The sequence below is a fragment of the Aegilops tauschii genome, chromosome 2 (assembly GCF_002575655.3).
Source record: "Aegilops tauschii subsp. strangulata cultivar AL8/78 chromosome 2, Aet v6.0, whole genome shotgun sequence".
Lineage (NCBI taxonomy): Eukaryota > Viridiplantae > Streptophyta > Magnoliopsida > Poales > Poaceae > Aegilops > Aegilops tauschii.
In genome coordinates, this window is record NC_053036.3 from 12,842,238 (window position 1) to 12,849,490 (window position 7,253).

General features: G+C 47.9%; 1 long non-coding RNA gene across 2 annotated transcripts; it reads right to left on the reverse strand.

The window, feature by feature from the left end:
- Positions 1-1,414: 1,414 nt before the first annotated feature.
- LOC120974353 (uncharacterized) lies at positions 1,415-3,064 on the reverse strand. Of its 2 annotated transcripts, none has more exons than XR_005769754.2 (3): positions 2,761-3,064; positions 2,525-2,648; positions 1,415-1,715 (listed from the first exon to the last, which is right to left on the reverse strand). It is a non-coding gene; the product is annotated as an uncharacterized lncRNA (long non-coding RNA). The 2 variants fall into 2 exon arrangements; XR_005769753.2 differs by having other exon boundaries at positions 2,960-3,058.
- Between the last annotated feature and the right edge of the window lie 4,189 nt (positions 3,065-7,253).

The following is a 7,253-nucleotide window of genomic DNA, read 5'->3' on the forward strand; positions in this document are numbered from 1 at the left end:
GGCGATGCATGCAGTCATTTTATTAATTATTCACAAAGCCCTTACAAGGTAATACATCAGTAAGCCTGAAGCCATCATCTTGGCAATACCTGTCGCTACTCCTATCCCTGTGATGATGGGGTGCCGAATGTCCGAACCTAATACCAAACAGACATCGCACCAACACCTAAAATCTAATGTCGGATGCCCCATCCAAGCCACAATACCTGGACTGGGTTACACACCGGTCCGGCGCACTTTCAGTGGGCAACACATGCGCATGCAGCAAGGGCTTTCACCTCCTTCATCCATCGATTCATCCTCAGATCAGATACTGACACATCGACCTTGCCAGGCCTCTCTGCCATCGATTCCACCATGACGCCAGACAGCGTCGTCCTCCTGCATGAGTCCATCGCCACCCATCGGACGCCGAGTCTCCACTGCGCCATGCCGCCGAGATCCGCCGCCATCGATGTGTAGGATGAAGCGCTGCTCCACCACCTACCGACGCCCAACCACTAAGCCGTCCACATGTCCATCCAGCCGATGAATGTCTCCAAAGATGATGTCCCCACAGGGGTGACGACGAAGACGTCGCCATCATCCGATCCAAGAGGGCCCTCAACGAGGGCTACGACGCCCATGGGCGCCGCCGTCAATGGTAGCCTCCTCCAGATCGGAGGTCTCCCCCAGAAATGATAGAGCGAGGGACGCCCCCACCATCGTGTCCAACGAGGAGAACGACACCCACGGGCGCCGCCAACTATGGTGGCATCCTCACCCACTTCAGTAGTTAGGCCACCATCTCCTCCTCCACTTGACCCGCCGCCGGGAAGCCACCGCAAGGCAACACCCGCCGATCAGATCCGTTTGGACCGACGATGAAGACAGCCAAAGATAGAGGAGGTTACATTGCTGCGTGACCGGCGCCATGGCCACACACACGTTGTCCGGAGGCGCCCGCCCAAGATCCACCATCACAGCCACGCCTCCAAGCCGCGACGGAGGGACGCCCCGCCGCCGCCATCATTCCCCCGCACGGCCTTTGCCCGGCCGAGATCCGGCGACGGCGGGAGGGGAGGCAGAGGGGAGGGGAGGCGGAGGCGGAGGGATCTAGATCGGAAGGGGAGGCTCAGGCGGAGGGATCTGGATCGGGAGGGGAGGCCTTCTCCCGTAACTTATCCAGCCTATGCCTATCTATCGCTTCTGTAAGAAAGTTCCCTGGCCTGCCTATCTATCGGTTCTGTAAGAAAGTTCCCCGGTCTTTTGTGTTTATATTCTAGTCGTTCAACTTTTCATCAAACATCTAGGTCCAATCTTTTAGGTATCAGCTACTCCCCTTCATGTATGATTATGTTGCCATGTCTCTACAACAATCCTATCTCGATTCGTCGGGCTTCTAAAATCAGCAGTTCTCAAAACAAAAGATAGCTAGGGAGAGTTGAAACACACATAGTCGTATTAAATTAAAACAGATGTAGGTTGTGGTTTACATAGAGATGACACACCGTACTGCAGTAAGGTGGAGCTTCGGCCAGAGAGGTGATTGACTTTGATTTCTTGGCATGCATGCCGACACACACTGCTGAAAAGCTGCTTATAGGTGGACTGTCACCAGTGGCGGGAAGGCGATGACACCCACCACTACAAACGATCGCCTCGGCCAGAGAGGTTCATGCCTTCACAGCAATCTTTTCCCATCTTTATTCACACCCTGTTGAACACCTCACACCCTATAAAAATGCCATCTTCTAATTAATAAAACTGTCACGTCGTTGAAAACAGAACTGACATTCTCTCAATAATCAAAATGTAATCCTCTAATAATAAAAATGCCATCCACTTATGATAAAACTGTTCCGTGAGAAAGTAAAAAAAGAATGTTTTCAGGGTGAATTAAAAAACTAAAACTTTCAAAAATGCTATTTTATAAATAATATATCAGTTTTAACACAAATGGTCACAAGCACACTCTACAGCCAAGTGGTAGGAGTCCCACCGCTAAAAAAACAAGAGTTCGCCATGAAATGCCAGACAATGAAAGCATGCAGCCATTTAAGGTGGCGTTCCCTCGATGGTGTGGAGGGCCTTCGTCAGGGTCGCCCTCTTCGCCAGTTATGATTTCCCTTTCTTTTTCATTCGCCTACATATAACTTTTGTCTTACATGACTTTGTTATGAAAAAAACCTTATATGACCTTGTTATATGCCGGCGTGTTTTTTATGTGTTGGCTATGTGCATCCTAATAGCTATGCAGATGTTGAGTGTGTGCTTATTGTGTTTGTATTGTTTTAATACTCTATTTTGAACCAATAAAATGCACCTTTTATCCAAAAGGAAACACCACCATTTACGAGAGGTTTCTGAAAAAACAAATCTAAATAATGATTCGTTGGTTTTGTATAATATGGATTGTCTCAATTCAGAAGTTTTGCACCACCACCTTCCGTCCATCTACAGTTGTAGAGTATGAAATGTAACTGGAAATAACATACTCCTTGGAGAATTAATTCTACAATTGAGGAGTACTAATTAATTGTACCAGATAGACTGTGGCGTAGCTGCCCCTACCAAGCTCCCGGTCTTTGGAGAAACCATTAGTAATTTCTCCTAACAAATCATACGAGAGATGCCTTGGCAGAACACTCGCATGACTCATCTTCCTGCTACAAAAAGGAAAACACGAATTTCATTGGGGACTTAATTAACTTCTCCTCTGAACAAAAAATAAATTAGAAAAACATCTCGAACCCCTGCTGCTCCCTGCAGGTGTCTTACCACGCGCCCTGCTAGATGCACAACAGATTACCCGAGCTCTTGCACACAAATCAGATCCCGAAGTGCAGCATGAAGAGGAACAGATACTAGTTTGGGTTGAATAGGGGTGTCTCTAGACACTAGCACGTAGCAAGCTGTGGATCGAAGCTAGCAGTGATAATAGACTGAGGGGAGGTTGAGCAATGGCGAGCGCACTAACCAGGAGGAGGAGGAGCGACGTGGCTCGTCAACGCAGCGGTGCGGACGCGGTTGATGTGAGGGTGAATGGGCATGCACTACTTGCCGCTGGGTCTTAACTTGTGGATAGCCGATGGGCGGCGGACACGGTGAGCAATAGTCCCACACGTCTCACGACCGGACTCACAAAGAAGTCGATGTGACCCTCTGGGATGGGGACGCAGATAAAATATCCAACCAATCTCTGCCGGTGCTCCTGCTCCAGTCCCATATAACCATGGGACCCATTTCGATCTGCATCTCTTCTCTCTTGAAACAATACAGAAAAGTGTGGAGAAGATCGCGCGGCCCGTGGGGAGCTGACCCTATGCCCACCAAGCTGTCTGATCGGGGTCAAAGGACGGACGGTGTTTTCCTGCAGGGACGCTTTGGAATCGGAGCTTTGTGCTTGTACGGAGGGGCTTTCTTCAGCGATTCAGCGGACAGATCTTCCCATCGTAGTCGAGTTGGATTCCCTGGTGGCGGTGTCTATGATGACATGTGTCGGTGTTGATAGTTCAATCCATGCTTCTCTAGTGAATTAGATTAGATATTTGTTAAGTCTTCGTAATACTTGTATTACGCATGTTTCTCGCTCGCAGAATAAGGCTAGTGATAGTTTAGCTTCTTTTGGCCGAGTTCAAGGTAGAACAATGACTTGGATTGGCTCGGATCCTACTGAGGTTCTGGAGATAGCAATCGATGATTGTAAAGATTTGGTAATAGAGTAATACAAGTTTTTATCCCGCAAAAAAAAGGACGGACGGACAATGGTAGTGGGGCATCTAAGAGATCTAAGGGCATCTCCAACATCGATCAGTAAATTTTCTCCCGCATCCGTCCGCGGGCACGGATGCCAGAGAATGTCATCCAACGATGCCTGGATATATTTCATGTCATGTTTCGACTTAGCGGATGAAATTAATGCATACCGGCTTCATCAAAGTTCAGAAAGAAAATAACACAAATCATCCATACATAGCATGCAAGTAAGTCTAGTGTCTCAAATTCGATGACCACAAGTTTTTCAACGGATCATGTCGTCCCATCAATTAAAAAAATAGCGCGCTACAAGATATAGCGCCGCCCTTCTCTAGATGGTACACAAGTTATAGCGTGCTAATAGTATGCTATATTTCAAAATAGCGTCTTAATAAATGTCAAATATATCACATAATTCATGGATTTCAGCAGTTAAAAAATTGTCCATGAGCAGTACATGCATAATCAGTTAACCACATACAAGAAGCAGCATCACGTGCACCCATCTCCTCCACACCCGCACCCCCGTCTTCTTCCAATAGCAGACGCAAGAAGTGGCCGTAGCAGCGCACGAGTGCAGCGGTAGCCCCAGTTACTCCTCTTCCCCAGCCACCGGCACAAGCAGGAGCCCGCGCACACACGCACGAGCAAGCAGCAGGAGGAGCTCTGGAAGGTGGAAGAAGTACAAAAAGGTATTACCAGGTGGCTGACGTCATCCCTTCCGGTGTTGGCCGGAGTCGAGCTGGAGAAAGCCACCGCCGTTCCGCTCACGAGAAGACGCCTCCGCCGGTGCCCATAGCTCAGATGGGAAGGGTGAATGTACTTGCACTAGTAGGAAAAGGGGCTTTTACCTCGGTTCATAAGGGCCTTTAGTCCCGATTCTGGAACCGGGACTAAAGGGTCGTTACTAATGCCCTAGCCCTTTAGTCCCGGTTCTTACACAAACCGGGACTAAAGGCCGTCCATGTGGCCGGTGCGGGGAGCCCAGGCAGGAGGGCCTTTGGTCCCGGTTGGTGCCACCAACCGGGACCAATAGGCAGGGGCAGGGCCTTTTGTCCCGGTTGGTGTCACCAACCGGGACCAATAGGCATCCACGCGTCAGCAGCTGGCAGGAGCTGAGGTTTTTGTTTTTTTTTCAAAGGGGGTGGTTTAGGGGTTTTGGGGGGTTAATTTAGGTGTTTCATATACTGTGTTAGCTAGCTAATTAATAGAGAGAAGTGTCCTCTCTTATCTCCGTGCTTGGTCGACGCTACGTACTATATACGTATGGAGAGGAGTAGACACGCTAGCTAGTAATCAAATGAAGGAAACAGAAGATCGTCATGAACATATGCATACAGAGAGAAGTGATATCGACCACCTCTCCTTCTCCGAGATATTGGTCGAACAACAAGTTCTCGTATATCTATCCGACACTACCGGCTACATATATGCAATAATCATCTCTTACAATACAATCTCCTAATTAAATTGTAGGAACACAGGGTCCACATAGTATTCTCCGTTTTCGGCGATCACGTGGTCAAGGAAGAACACCGCCAATTCCTGTTGAATTCCTCGCATACGATCTTCTGCTAGGAGTTCATCCCGCTTCCGAAACATCTAATTTGAAGAAGGGGGTCAATACATATATATATGAATAAATGAAACTCAACACAAATGATGGTAATAAAATAAAATTGTGAATACTATTGCTTACGCACTTCATATTGTTCTTCAGTATAGCCCCGCTTACAGGTCGTGTAGCGGATGGACTCGCAAACGTAGTATCCACAGTAATTATTTCCGGGTTCCTGCCACAACCACTTTACAAGAAATAGAGGTCAATCAAACTGATAAGCAAGCATGCTAAATGGTATTGATGAAACTAGCGCTTGAATCATTAGGAGATGCGCGGAACATGCTACTATAGTACTTACTTTCGGGTGATTAAATTGCAGCTTCTTCGGCAGTCCCGGAGCTTTTGAGGTGAATTTTCTCCAAATCCTGCCAGACAAAGAAAACAATTACTTGATATCAGGAAATGAACAAAGTTGCTGATATGGTGGATAATGATCGATTTAACTTACTTCTCGAGCATTTGAGTCATGTTCGCATAGTCCTGGGGATCTTTTCGTCTCGAGTCTAAGACGGTTACTACTCCCTGCTCAAGCTTAATCTCTAGGAGAATATAGTGGAAGCTGCGCATGCATGCATAAGTCATCAATTACATTACCATAACCTGGACTAATAAGGGAAACCGAATATGCACAAGACAGTAACACTCACTTGAAGTTGTAAGGAAAGAGTATTATATCTTTGTTTTGATTTAATACCAATGATTGTAGCAAGTTGGCCTCGGCTTCTTTGGGATGTTTTTCAACCGTATATGCATCTATGAGATTTGTGTTAATGAACCCAATATCACCGACTTGTCTTTTCTTCAATTCGGCGATCTTCAATCTGCATAATATAGTGAGGATAATTATAAATACATGCAATGAAAGAGCTGACCTATATAGAGAGACTTAATGACAGAAGTAGTACTACTTACAGGCAGTAGCAAGTGATCGTTGTTTTATCGAGGGCCTTTTGATTGTAAACTGGAAGAAATCCTCAAATGGAACACTCAGCAGATCAATTCCAACGAGGTCATGCTCCGGTTTAACTCTCAGCGTCAAAGTATCCATCCCATCAGACTCTCTGCAGGTTTTCATGTACCAATCATGTAGTCTTCGCATCATCGTGCTTAGAGATCTTTCATCTTTGATGAGAGGCTTCCCGTAATGGTATTTGTGTTCGTCCACCTCCATGATTTCATAATGTACATCGTCGGGCAGGTAATCTCCAAGATTGCTATAACCGGGCACCATACTCGGATCATTAGCGACGATGTCTTTTAACACCTTGAGCGGGGGGCACGATTGGTTCGCTTGTTCGCCGAGCTGGGCAATTTTTTTCCCAGCTCGTCGTTCTTTCATCCTTTTATCACTGACAGTACTTCCCGACCGCTCCGCTTCGGCATATGTATTTGCAAGAACGCGCTCATAGTTGCCTCTCGGCGGAGACTTTGGTGGTTTTGTCAGGGCAGCCAGAGTGTGCTTTGCTTTCACCGGATCTACCTTCTCCTCCGGAGGTGGATGTTTCGTTGCTTTCACCCCTTCAAAGAAGTTCTTCACTTCGGCTCGCACGATCTTCGCGTTCTCCTCCTCGGTCCTCTCGTATGGTAACTTCTCTGGAGTCTTCAGAGAAGGACCGAATCTGTATTGCCTCCCGCCTCTTGCAGCTGTACTGCTAGACGCCGGCAGAGCAGACGGAGCGGCTGCGGCTGTCTTTTCTCCTTGCTTACGAGGCGGAGGAGAAGGACTACGACGCGCCGGAGCAGCCGCAGCGGCGGCGGGTCTCTTCCGCCCTTGCTGACGAGGCGGAGAAGGAGGAGGCTGGCTGCTCTGGCGCGCCGGCGCTGGCGGAGAAGGAGGCAGAGTGCCGCCACGCGCCGGAGAAGGAGGCTGAGTGCCCTGATCACTCGCCGAAGG